Here is a 13,703-nt window from a genome sequence, read left to right as displayed (position 1 = left end):
TTTTGCATGTTCACTACAAGGGATTGAACCCACAGGTGCTCTGCATCCAAACTCTACCCCCAGATTATTTTTTATTTTTCAAATAGGGTCTCACTAAGTTCCTGAGGGTCCCATTGTGTTGCTTGGGCTGCCCTTCAACTTAAAATCTTTCTGTCTCAGCCTCTCAAGTTCTGGAATCACAGGTGGGCGGCTTATATTTTCATTTTAGAGTTCTTAAAAATTTTCAGTAAAATGTATTCCTAGAATAGCCAGGCGTGGTGGCGCACGCTTGTAATCCCCACACTTGGGAGGCTGAGACAGGAGGATCGCGCAGGTTCGAAGCCAGCCTCAGCTACTGAGTGAGGCTCTCAGCAACTTAGTGAGACCCTGTTTCCAAATAAAATATAAAATAGGTCTGGGAGTATTTATTGCCTGGAGGTAGAAAGCCTCTGGGTTCCACCCCTAGTACCACCCAAAAACAAACAAAAATGTATTTCTAGATTTCTTGGATGGATACTATGAATGATATTACTTTTTAATTTTTTTTTCAGCCATCATGCATGCAGCGTGGCAGACATGTTATGGCTGAGCATCCTGATGCAGGAGGGGCAGACAGCTGGAGTGTGGCCTGATCCCTATGCCTCATTCCCACCCAGGGCTGTGGGCCATCCACTCTTCTGGAGGCCAGAGGTTCCCTTCCCAGGTCTGCCCTGGCCCCTGCTAGTGCCTGCCCCCCCCCCCCTGCTTGCAGGAGGAAGACATCTTCTCAGCAGAGGACCTGTGGCCAGACCTGGTGACCCGTGCCCACCATTCCAGTGCTCGGGAGCTGAGACAGGAGAATCACAGGTTCAAGGACAGCCTCAGTAACTTAGCCAAACCCTCAGCAATATAGTGAGACTGGGGGTCCCGCCACCCCTGGCCTCGGGGTACTTCCTCCTTCCTGGTGCCTCAGGTGACCAGGGTTGAGTTTGTCAAACACGTGATCAGAGTTTGTCAAACGAGTGATTGCACTGGAGAGGGGAAGGAGGGCACAGGCCCCGAGCGCGGCTTCCTCTTCTCAGCCGTGCTGCCTGACACATTTCAGTTGTTTCTTCCCAGGAGAATGAACCTGATTCCACCTGACCCTGCACCTGCCCTACCTGGGCCCCTCACCTGCGGAACGTGGTCACAGAAGATCGCCACTCCTCCAGCGTGCTTCTTCAGTGGGTCCCCACCTGCACACCTGCCCCTTGGAAACCCCCGGGTTCAATCCTCAGAACCGCAAAAAAAAAAAAAAAAAAAAAAAAAGGAATGGTGTTAGCCAGGGGCAGTGGCATAAGCCTGTAACCTCTGCACTTGGGAGGCTGAGACAGGAGGATCACAGTTCGCAATCACCCTCAGCTACTTAGTGAGGTCCTCCATAACTTAGTACTACAAAAAGAAAAAAAAAAAAGAAGTAATGGAGTTAGAACATCTGTGGGTAGATTTTTGTATTCGCATACATTTTCGTTTCTCTGGAGTATACAGATAGGGGATTTGTCTGTGTGGCTTTCTGAGGAATGACCAGATGGGTGTCCACTGCTGCTAACCATTTTACCCTCCCACAACACTGACGCAGGTGAAGAATTCTGGGGATGGGGTGGGACTTAAGAAGGGCCGATTGAGCGATGGTGCATGTATGCCCCTACCATCGTGTACTCCATTAAGATGTACGACTACAATACACCCATAAAAAATTAAAAAGAATACTGGGGACGCATCTAGACTCTTGTTTCTTTTTGCTCTCTTTGGCTTTTCTTTTGGATTATAGGAGAGAATTTTTAAAATCCTTATTATTATGTTGAATGAGCTAGAAAATAGAGCTGAAAAATAAAAATGCTTTCCTAGACAGGTGTGGTGGTACACACCTGTAATCCAGTACCTGAGAGGTTGAGACAGAAGGATCACAGGTTCACAGCCAGACTCAGCAACTTAGCAAGACCCTGTTTTAAAAAAAAAGGGTTGGGAGTATAGCTCAGAGGTAGAATGTCCCTGTGTTCAGTCCCCAGGAATACACACACACACACACACACACACACACACGCACGCATGCACGCACACACACCCCTTTCCTAAAAATATAAAACTTTGATTAGCCAGGCATGGTGGCACACACTTGTAATCCCAGTACGTGGGAGGCTGAGACAGGAGGATTGCACAGGTTTGAATGAAGCCAGTCTCAGCTACTTGGTGAGACCCTGTTTCCAAATAAAATAGAAAATAGTTCCGGGAGTGTAGCCCAAATGTAGAAAGCCTCTGGGTTCCATCCCCAGTACCACACACACGCACACACACACACACACACACACACACACACACTTGATTTTAAGACTTTTTTTTTTTTGTGTGTGTGTGGTTCTGGGGATGGAACCCAGGGAGGGGCATTTGAACTCTGAGCTATACCCCCTGCTCTGCTTTTTATTCTTTATTTTATTTTATTTATTTATTTATTTTGGTGGTACTGGGGTTCCTGGAAGCCCTTCTACCTCTGGGCTACACTCCCAGACCTATTTTATATTTTTGAAACAGGGTCTTTTACGCCAATGCGGCTGGCTTCGAACCTGCGCGATCCTCCTGTCTCCGCCTCCCAAGCGCGGGGATGACAAGCGTGCGCCACCACGCCCTGCTTTTATTTTATTAAACAGGGTCTCACTAAGTTGCAGAGGGCCTCACTGAGTAGCTGAGGCTGTCCGCGAATCATGATCCTCTGGTTTCAGCCTCCCGAATGCGGGGATGACAAGTGTGTGCCACCACGCCCGGCTCATTTTAAAACTTTTCTATGTTACAGTTAAAGCCATGTTACAGCCATATCTACATTAAAAAAAAAAAAGAGTCAAGTGTGGTAACACACACCTATAACCCCAATACTTTTGAGGCTCAGACAGGAAGTTTTTAGGTTCAAGACCAGTCTCAGCAATTTAGTAAGGCCCTGTTTTCATTATTTAAAGATTAAAAAGGATTGATAATGGTATCGCCCTGAAGGGTCCAGCCCGTCAGCTGTGGGGCTGAGAGGGAAGGTTGAGTGCCGACGGCCGGAACACAAACACACCAGCCGGGAGTCGTGTCAAGCAGGATCTCACTTATTTCTCTCAGGCAACCCAATTTAAAGCAAAAAACCGCAAGGGGGATTTCCAACAGGAAACTATTCTAACCTATCAAGCTAAAGGTCACCCTTGCATGTGCAAAGCACGTAACTTGCAGCCAATCATTATCCAGTGCACGAGGGGTTCACGAGCACGGAAGCATTATTTGAGCCAATAAGGTTCAACATTACCACATTGGGCTAGCGGGGCAAGGAGAGTAGTTACGCCCTCCATATCCGCTGGCGCTACATGTTGCCGATTCATTCATCGGAAGTTCAGGCGGTTGTGCAGACCTGCGCTCGACGCTACATGTAGCTAATTCATGGGAAGTTCTGTCAGGCAGTTTGAGCAGACCCCAACATCGCCCAGATATAGAATGTCCCTGGGTTAAATCTCCAGTATATAAAATGTCTGTGGAAAAATCACAACCCCAAAGAAAGAACAATTTTCAATGTTCACTGCCCACTTCAATGAGTTTGAAACTTAGAAAATTTCAAGCTGGAAGTGGTGGTGCATGCTTGTAATCCCAGCATTTGGGAGGCTGAGACAGGAGGATCGCAGTTCAGGGACAGCCTCAGCTACTACTTAGTGAGACCCTTGGCAATTCAGTGAGACCCTGTTTCAAAATTAAGAATAAAAAATAGGGCTGGGGGTGGGGTAGAATGCCCCTGGGTTTCATCTCCAATACTGCAAAAAAAAAAAAAAAAAAAAAAGAGAAAGAAAAATATGTCAGCTTTAGTTTTGGTAGGCGTAAAATTTGGGCAAATGATATATCCTCTCTGAACCTTGGATTTTTTCACCATAAAATGTAGATAATACCTACACCCTCATATGGCTGTGTTAAAAAATAAGTGATCGTACACACATTGTTCTATCCAGCCACAGCCAGAATTTCTCTCTTATACTTGATCACTCTTTGAGAAATGACTCCAAGTCCAAAGTCTCAGTAAACCACACCAACACCCTGTGTGTGGAGACACTGCACACTGACCACCTGTGCACATCTGGAATCCTGTGTACCACAGCACCGTGGTGTTGAATTCCATCCAGGGAAACAGCCCCAACAGCCAAAACCCCCAGGGGCTGGCGCCCTCCCCCCAGGGAGGTCCTCTGCAAGCTTTCTTCCTTGCTTTGCCCTACTGTGAAGGGGGCAGGCGTGCAGTAGGTCTTGAGTGGACTCACAAGGTGCCAGCCTAGGACGCACCAGAGGGACGCCAGCTGCAGGCACAGCCTTGCACCCGCGCCTTGGCCAGGCCTGGCACCGGGCGCTGTTCGAGTCTTCCTTTGCAAATGGTCTCCGCTCTGTCCCCCCTAAGGAGATGGTTACAATGTTGGAGTGGGCAAGTCAGGGAGCTGGGGATACTGGAGACACAGTGTCTGGATGCTGGCGACGAGGGTTTCTGTGCATCCTGCAAATCCTTACGAATTCTGGCTGCGTCAGTCTCTGTGTCAAGAAACCAGCGTGAACCAACGCCAGTACACTTCCTGGATGGGGAGTCGTAGGTGGGGATGACGCCCCCTTGAATAACAGAGTCTGCAATTCTTTCCCATTAACCTAAAGATCTTGGTAGTTATTATTATTATTTTTTTTTCATTTAAGGATCCTTGAACAGCGAGGTTTCCATGTGGCCATCCCATCTCCTGATTTCACTGGGGAAAATAGAAGCCTGAACCACCACACATAAAAGTTAGTGTATTACTGATTGTCTCCAAAGACATTCTGACCCAGGCCACCTGGTGCCCTTCATCAAGGATGGGCGCCCGCCCCCTCGGGAATCCCTCCTACCCTGAAGGACCCACCATCTGCCAGGGGCTCTGCTCTGCTCACCTCTGGTGGCCTGCATGGGGTCTCGGGCCACGTGCTGAACCGCAGGCTCCTGCACCCTGACCCCAGTGTGATCACGAGCCCAAGGGCCCTCGCCCCACACTCAGAGAGCAGGTGATGGCGGCTGGGGCCGTGGCCAGCGGCCTGAGGCCTTGGAGGTTTTAACCGAGACCCAGCCACCACCTGCGAGTTCTTTCTCAGGGGCCAACACGTTCAGGTTGACAGAACGGGGCACAGTCCACCCTGCCCGCCTCCGACGGTAAGAGCGGACCCGTAGAGCCACAAGCGGTCTCGGGTACTGCAGCTTCTCGGCTTCACACTGCACCGATCCGGCCTCTGCTTCCTCTGCACAGTGAGCTTTCCATTGTTGCTGAAACTTAATCATTTAGAAACTTCCTTTTCTCCTATGGATGGACGTGTAAGTTTTTTGTGTGTGTGGTGCTGGGGATAGAAACCAGGGGCATTCTACTCCCAACCTACACCCCCAGCCTGATATTTATTTATTTATTTATTATTTATTTATTTATTTATTTATTTATTGTGTGTGGTACTGGGGATTGAATCCAGGGGCATTCTACTTCCAACCTACACCCCCAGCCTGATTTTTATTCTTTTTTTTTGGTGTGTATGTGATACTGGAGACTGAATCCAGGAGTGTTCTACCTCCAGCTGTATCCTCAGCCCTATTTTTTATTCCTTATTTTGAAACGGGTCTCACTAAATTGTGGAGGGCCTCAGTAAGTAGCTGAGGCTGACCATGAACTTTCAATCCTCCTGTCTCAGCCTCCCAAGTACTGGGATTACAAACGTGCGCCACCACGGCCGGCCTCTGATTTTTATTCATTTTGAAACAGGGTCTCACTAAGTTGCAGAGGGCTTCACTAAGTAGTGGAGGCTGGCCTTGAACCTGGATCCTCCTGTGTCAGTCTCCCAAGTACTGGGATCACAAGCAGGTGCCACCACACCCGGCTGACATGTAAGTTTTTGTTGGTATTTTCCACATACAAACAAGATTGCAAGCCATATCTTTGTACATATATCCTTATAGATCTGTACAAATATGGTTATAATATTAATTCCAGGGAATAGAAATGACTGCTGAAATAAAAAGATATTTCCCTGTATACTCCTTCCTGTGGAGAAGGAGGAGGTGTGTTTTCTCAAAATTTATAAACAAACTCAAAATGTATTGCTTTTCACTTCAGTGTCTCCTTGGGAGATGTCCTAATCCCAAAGCCATTCTTATTAGAGATTCAAAGTGTTAGTATTCTCACCATCACGATCGTTATACAAGAAAACTGTGGTTAACAATATTTACCTTCCTCGGCAACCCACGTACAACCTAGGCTTAATCTCCTCCAGTCCTCAAACGAACCACGCTACTGCGCCGCGGACAAACAGCACGTTATTTCTGTGGCTTTAGGCAAGCAATTTGAACATGTTGTTTCCCAATTTTGCAATAGAAAAATGGAAACGAGTGTTTCACGCAGGTATGTACCAAAAAAAAGAAAAAGAAGCACTCCGTAGCTGCAGGGCGTTTGATTGCACCCGAGGCCTGCGGGATGGAGTGCACGCAGCTGAACGTGCTGGGGATGGAACAGAGGAAGAGCCAGGAAAGACTCCAGGTCTATGTGCACAGCTGAAAAACACACCTTGTTTCCCAGAGAGCAACGGGCCCCATACTGAGGACGCACAAGCTGCTCATAACCAGGGGCGATCCTGCTGCTACCGAATTCTAAAACCTGCTTCTCAGATAGGCGTTGGCCTGTCAACAGGCACAGAGGGGCTCTGTTGTCCAGATTATTTTTTATTTCTCTTTCTCTTCCCCCTTCCCTCCTTCCTTCCGAGTTGAACCAGGAATATTCTATCTCTGAGCTACAACCCCAGCCCCGTTTTATTTCTCATTTTGAAACAGTCTTGCTAAGTTGATAACGGTTGCTAAGTTGCCGAGGCTGGACTCAAACCTCCTGTCTCAGCCTCCGGAGCCCTGGGATTACAGGCATGTGTCACACACTCAGCCAGGTTTCTTTTCAAAAAAGGAATCAAAGAATATATAAAGCAGCCAATAGAACTTTGGAATTAGAATGGTAAAATGGCAGAAGATGGCCTGGTTCAGCTCCAGCGCCACCACCTCCAAACTCTTTCATAAAGGGCTACTATCTGGAAATAACGGTATGATCATCTCCCTAAGGTCATTTCAAGTGTGGTTTTGTTTCCAGTTTCTTTATCAAACTTTCTGAAATTCCTATTTCTTAACCTACAGAAGTTTCCTGGAATCTAAAATCCCTCCATCTGCGGCCTGCCCAGTCACTCACGGGCCAAGGGCATTGGGGAGGATTCTGGAAAGTTTGCCAACAGAGACCCCTCCAAATGTCACTGACCCGGGATCCCCAGGGAAACGCAGCCCGTCCACACCTCCCGTGGAAGGCCTCGCGGCCCCCTCCCGCTGTGGAACAAACAGCCACTGCAGGTGCGCTGGGCCGCGATTCCCGGGGCTGTTTGCTCTGTGTCTCACGTTCAGATGCAGCCCCGCAGCTGGCCCGCCCGGCCCGGCTTCCTCGTCTCCATCCTGCCTGGAGGCCGAGTCATCCCCGTGTGGGTGCTCGGCGCACACTCATCGGTGCCGAGCAGGACGACGGTGTTGACCAAGGGCCCCGTGGAGCCGTGACTCACCTGAGAACGGAGGCCCAGCGCCAGCGGCTCCACGGACAGGTAGAGCTGCATGCCGCCCAGCAGGAGCCTGCTGCCCGCGTGCTGAGTCACCGCTGCCAGGGGAGCCGAGCCTCCCACGAGGCCTCTGCAGACAGACCCTCGCCAGACATGCAGCTGCAGGTGCCACAGCACCTGCCCAGGTCCCGGGCGCAGAGAAAAAGAACCCCGAGTCAGACGAGAAAACTAACTGATACCAGGTCTTCCTCCTGTGGAAAGACGCGGTCAAAAATTAGAATTTTGGAGCAGGTGCGGTGGCACACGCTTGTAATCCCAGCATTTGGGAGGCCGAGATAGGGAGATTGTGGTTTGCGGACAGCCTCAGCTACTTAGTGAGGCCCTTTGCAACTCAGTGAGATCCTGTTTCAAAATAAAGAATGAAAAATTGGGCTGGGGGTGTAGCTCAGAGGTAGAATGCCCCTGGGTTCCACCCCTAGTACGTCCAAAAAAAAAAAAAAAAAAAGTGAAGACCTTAAGACGAGGTGTGCGTGACCAGAGTCCTCTGCTCTCTGGGCAGATGGCCAACACTTTCGCATCGTCCTGCAGGGCCCTCTGAAGCAGTCCAGCCCTCAGCAGGGTCCTAGAGACACTGCCACTCGGGCTCCAGTCAAGGAGAGAGCGACACCGTGCCCTCCCTAGCTCCCCTCACTGCCATCCTGCTCCCAGAGACAAAGCCCAGGACGCGATGAGCAGCTTCTCAGGTAGTCCAAGAAAGGCAAGTTAAACAAGCCGTCTTAGCCAGGCGTGGTTTGGGAGGCTGGGACAGGAGGATCGCACAGGTTCGAAGTCAGCCTCAGCTACTTACTTAGCAAGGCTCTCAGCAACTTAGTGAGACCCTGTTTCCAAATAAATATGAAATAGTTCTGGGAATGTAGCCTGGAGGTAGGAAGCCTCTGGGTTCCACCCCCAGTACCACCAATAAATAAATAAATAAATAAGCTGTCTTTTTGTTTTTAGTCCCTCTATTTCACCAAAATATAAGAATGGGGAGATATTTGGAGTTGTTGAGAGTGAGGAAATAGAGCCCCCTGTTTGTTCTTGAAGATTATGCAATTCTTTTGTCCAGCCACTGGGAAATAAATGTTCAGTACTTTTTGAGTGGTTTTCTTTTTGTTTTTAGGGTGGTCTTAGGGATCAACGCAGGGGCCTGCTGCCTCTGTGCCACACCCCATCCCCATTTCTCCTTTGTATTTTGAAACAGTCTGTGATCTTTCTTTCTTAGCCTCTCAAATCCCATAGTGCTGAGATCCACATGTCCGCCACCATGCCCAGCTTGAATGTGATATTATTATTTTTATGGTGCTTAACATTTAACCCAGGGATGTTCTACCTTCAAGCTATATCCCCAGCCCTATTTCTTTTATTCTTTACTTTGAAACAGGGTCTCATTAAGTAGCTGAGGCTGGCCGTGAGCCTGCAATCTTCCTGTCTCAGCCTCCCGAGTATTGGGATTGATTACAAGCTTGCATCACTAGGCCTGGCCACATGGTGCTAATGCTTGACCCAGGGAAATTCACTTTTATCCTGCAACAGCTGTTGCATAAGCATGGATAGTATACGCTTTATTTATTTATATCTATAAATTTTGGGTGGTACTGGGGTGGAACCCACGGCTTTCCACCTCCGGGCTATACTCCCAGACCCATTTTATACTTTATTTGGAAACAGGGTCTCACTAAGTTGCTGAGAGCCTCACTCAGTAGCTGAGGCTGGCTTCGCACCTGCGCGATCCTCCTGTCTCAGCCTCCCAAGCGCTGGGATTACAATCGTGCGTCACCACGCCCGGCTTGGTATTATGACTTTTGCAGCCGGGTGTGGTGGCGCACACTTGTAATCCCAGGACTTGGGAGGCTCAGACAGGAGGATTGCAGGTTCACGGCCAGCCTCAACTACTTACTGAGGCCTTCCACAACTTATTGAGACTCTGTTTCAAAATAAAGAATAAGCCGGGCGTGGTGGCGCACGCTTGTAATCCCCGCGCTTGGGAGGCAGAGACAGGAGGATCGTGCTGGTTCGGAGCCAGCCTTGTTGGCTTAAGAGACCCTGTTTCCACATAAAGAAATAGGTCTGGGAGTGTAGCCCGTGGGAGTGTATCCCGGAGGTAGAAGGGCTTCCAGGAACCCCAGTACCACCAAAAAAAAAAAAAATAAAGAAAATAAAATAAAGAATAAAAATAGGGCAGGGGGTATAGCTCGGAGGTAGCGTGTCCCTGGGCTCCATCCCAGTTCCGCAAAAACAAGACATCGTTAATGTGAGATCTTGGCCAGAGGAACTTGGAAGTACAGGAATTAGTCTTTTTTCACCAAGATGGCTGGCCACTTCCAACAAGGGAAGCTGGTCAACGCCTCAACGCTTGAGACAACGTTATTCAAGCCAAGACTGAATCTCAGTTGATAATGAACTTGCCCCCTGCCTACTGATTTTGCTCCACATAGAAACAGGAACGCATCTCTAGACACCCATCACTGGGGCTTGAGGATTTAGCTCAGTGGCAGACTGCTTGCCTAGCACACACAAAGCCCCGGGTTAGATCCTTGGCCCTGTAAAAAACAATGAAAAAAGTATTAAAAAAAATTACAAGATCGAAGTAAGCAGTCATCACTGGCTCTCATTGGGAAAGCAATCTGGGAGACACTCTCCTCCCTTCCTGCTGCAGAGCTGGGGGCTAAGACGTTGGCAGGGCCAGAGCTGGGAGCCAGTGGTCACTCTGTCTTTCCAGCTGTGTCTTTCCAGTGTGGAAAGGCTCCCCTGAGCTTCAGTGTCATCGTGTAGGAGGTGGGAACAAGAATTATACTTTCCTTGTAGATTCTCATGATTATTAAATAAGATTAGTAAAGCATAATGCAGGGCTCATTTAATTCTGCTTTTCATTGTGGGGAGTCAAAGACAAAAGTCTTTTCAGAGATCTTGATTAGTTAAGAAAATATTTACCCAAGGATTTGATGCACAAGGAATCCTCACAGATTTTCTTACTTCTTGTGAACTAGGATGAAAAACTGGCAAAATGAATCAGAAAGTCTTGCAATGATATGTTAAAAGCAAAGGTCCACTAGCTGGCCGCAGGAGGATCATAGATTGGAGGTGAGTACACAGTAATTTGGTGAGATCCTGTTTCAAAGTAAAAAAATAAAATAGGGATGGGGTCTAGCTCAGAGGTAGAATGCCTCTGGTTCAATCTCCAGTACCACAATAAATAAATACATAAATAAACAAGAGATAATTTTCCTTGCCCTATTGTGATTTTGGAAGTCATGTGAAGGATACTGGAATAGCTCAGATTTTCTTAAAAACTGTACAAGATTGCAATGAGATGATATTACATACTCACCGGGATGGATAAAATTAAAACCCTGTGGCGACACTAAGTGTTGGCTGGGATACGGAGCCACTGGAGCGCTTACACTTCTGGTGGGAGTGTAAAACATAAGAGTGCTCTGGAGAGGTGTTCACCAGTTTCTTCTAAACTGAACTATGACCCTGAACCCCAGCAATTCTAGTCTCACATGTGTAGCCAGCAGAGTATGTTCTCAGTAGATTTATTCCTAAGAGTTTCCATGGAAACAAATGAAGTATCCATCCATACGAGAATGGGTAAGCATGCCGTAAGAGGAGAACCAAGGTTCTAAGCCAGCCTCAGCAACTTAAAGAAGAGACCCTCGTTCAAAATAAATAAAAAAGGGCTGTGGTTGGCTCGGAGGTAGAATGCCCCTGGGTTCGATCCTCGGCACCAAAAAACAAATGATTAAAAATAAAAAATGAAGCGTCTTTTTTTGTTGTTGTTGTTGTTGCTGTTTTGTTTATAACAAATTTTGCCCCAATGAGAATACATGAAATGGACCAAAAGGCTGTCTTGTTTTAGGTGCAGGTCAGAGTCAGGGTTGATAAAACCCCATGGAGGAGCTTGGACTCTGACCTGCTAAAGGGCGCGAGGACGTGCCTTCCTACAGGAGGACATAGGCCAAGTCCCCAGACCCGAACACTTTATAGAGGCTTGATGAGCTGATTGTTTATGTCCCCAAAGCATACATGTTGAAATCTCACCCCCACAATAGGGGGTGATATGGGAGACAATTGGGTGTGAGGGCACAGCTCAAATGGTGGGATCAGAGCCCTTGTAAGAAGATGGGAGAGAGCTTCCTTTCTCTCTCTGCTTCCTGCTGTGTGAGGACGTATTGAGGAGACAGCCATCTTTAAAGTTGGAAGAGGGCCCTTCTGGAATCCAAACATGGCAGCCCCTGACCTAGGACCCTACATTCCAGAGAGATGAGAAATGTTTCTGCTGCTTATCGAGTTTCAGATTCCAGAGTGATGAGGAATAAGTTTCTGCTGCTTATCGACCGTCCGGTCTACACACTTTGTGTGAACATGCCGCGCAGGCAAGACAAGGGGTCTGGCTGAGTCAAGGTGTACACATCCCTTGGTTCACGTCCCACGGAGAAGTAGGGTGTGTTTCTCATCCCTTTGAACTGAGGGGGCTCCGTGACAGTTCAGACCTGAGAGGGAACAGAAGAGGCTCAAGCTTTGAGCAACTAGCCCCCTCCACTTCCCGTCTCTTGGCACTCTCTGGGTGCCCTGAGCTGCGGGGCGAGCCCAGCAGACCCAAGAGGCCCCGGAGGCTCCATTCAGCAGGCCCAACTGAGCCCTGCCCTGGTGGCAGGCATGAGCGAGGGCCACGCTGCATCCCTCAGGCCAGCTCAGCCTCCAGCTGCGTTCCACCACCCACTGGACTCTGGGTGGGGCAGAAGAACCACCTAGCTGAGCACTTTCTGAATTCCTGACTCACAGAGTCAGCCTATGTTGCGATGGTGTTTGATGGGTACCATTGCATCGAGGAGTAATTAGTTACCCAGCAACAAAAAGCCAGGAAGCCTCTATGAAAGGGGGCTCCTCTCTGTCCTTTAGTTATCTCTCTTACCCAGGATGCATAGCTCTGTCTCTCCGTGGAACTCATCCTGTGCAGACTAACTTGGCCAGACCTGGCCCTCTCAGCTCTTCTGAATATGTCGTTTACCCTCTTCCCTAAGGCTCAGTCCGAGCTGCCTGGCTGCCCCGCTGCCCGCACTCCCAGGTCTTCTGAGTCTGTTCACCTGTCCCAGGTCTTCTGAGTGGGGCTCACCGTGTGGGCAGTGGCCTGAATCCCCTGGTGACTGTGTCTTAAGTGGGTTTTCCCAGCTCCCTTTTCCTTTGTGAGCCAATAAATCAGACTAAAACCAAAAGCGAATGAAATCTCAGAATCGAGCCTATTCCTAAGACTTGATGTGGGCAACTGCCTGTAACTGGAGATTTCCTACCACTCTTTCTGATCAGGGAGACGGTGCAGAGAGCCAGTCCTGGGATCTTTGAAGCCTCATTCCCACCCATCTCTGTCCTTCACAATTTGCTTCTCTGACCTAGAGAATTTTTCTCTAATGTGCTTAGTAATTACTTCTGGGTTATCAGTACTTAGATTTTCCTTGGTTCTAGGTTTGAAGATTGCAGAGTTCTAAAGTGTTCCTTGGACAGCTCACATTTTACACTGGGGGCGTAGAATTCACCTGGTCCTTAGGCTTCCCCTGCAGGTAAGTGTGGGAGGAAATACTGAAGTGGCTTCCCTGACCCCAGCGTTGGAGGTGGCTTTCCTCCCAGCACGGCCTCACCAAAGAGTCTGGGAAGCAGGGCTCCGTCTTCCAGCTCTCAGGAGCAGCAGCTCGAAGCAGTAAGCATGGAATGGTGAAGTCATGAAGGAATTAGGAAGCAAACATTTGGAGATGGTAGGTCAAGAGCTGGAACCACCCACATTTCCAACAGCGAAGTCAAAGGGGATATGATCGCCCCTTCCAGAAAAACACACATTCTCCCACCTGCCAAAACAAGCCTCCACTGCTCGCAGCTTCCTGGGATGGACGCCAGACCACACCCTTACCCAAGTAGAAGAGTTTGTTCACTTGGAACATCTTAACACCAGGCTAAGCCCGAGAAGGAAGACCAGGGAACCCTAGCCTGAAGACATGGAGCCAGGGTTGACCTACCTAGAGTGACTTGCGACTCAAGTGCTGGGCCCTGGCCCATGTGTGGTCCCTCTAGTCACAGGTCACAGGCCAGTCTCAGCC

The sequence above is a fragment of the Muscardinus avellanarius genome, assembly GCF_963383645.1.
Source record: "Muscardinus avellanarius genome assembly, chromosome: 13".
Lineage (NCBI taxonomy): Eukaryota > Metazoa > Chordata > Mammalia > Rodentia > Gliridae > Muscardinus > Muscardinus avellanarius.
Note: the sequence above shows the minus strand (reverse complement) of the source record.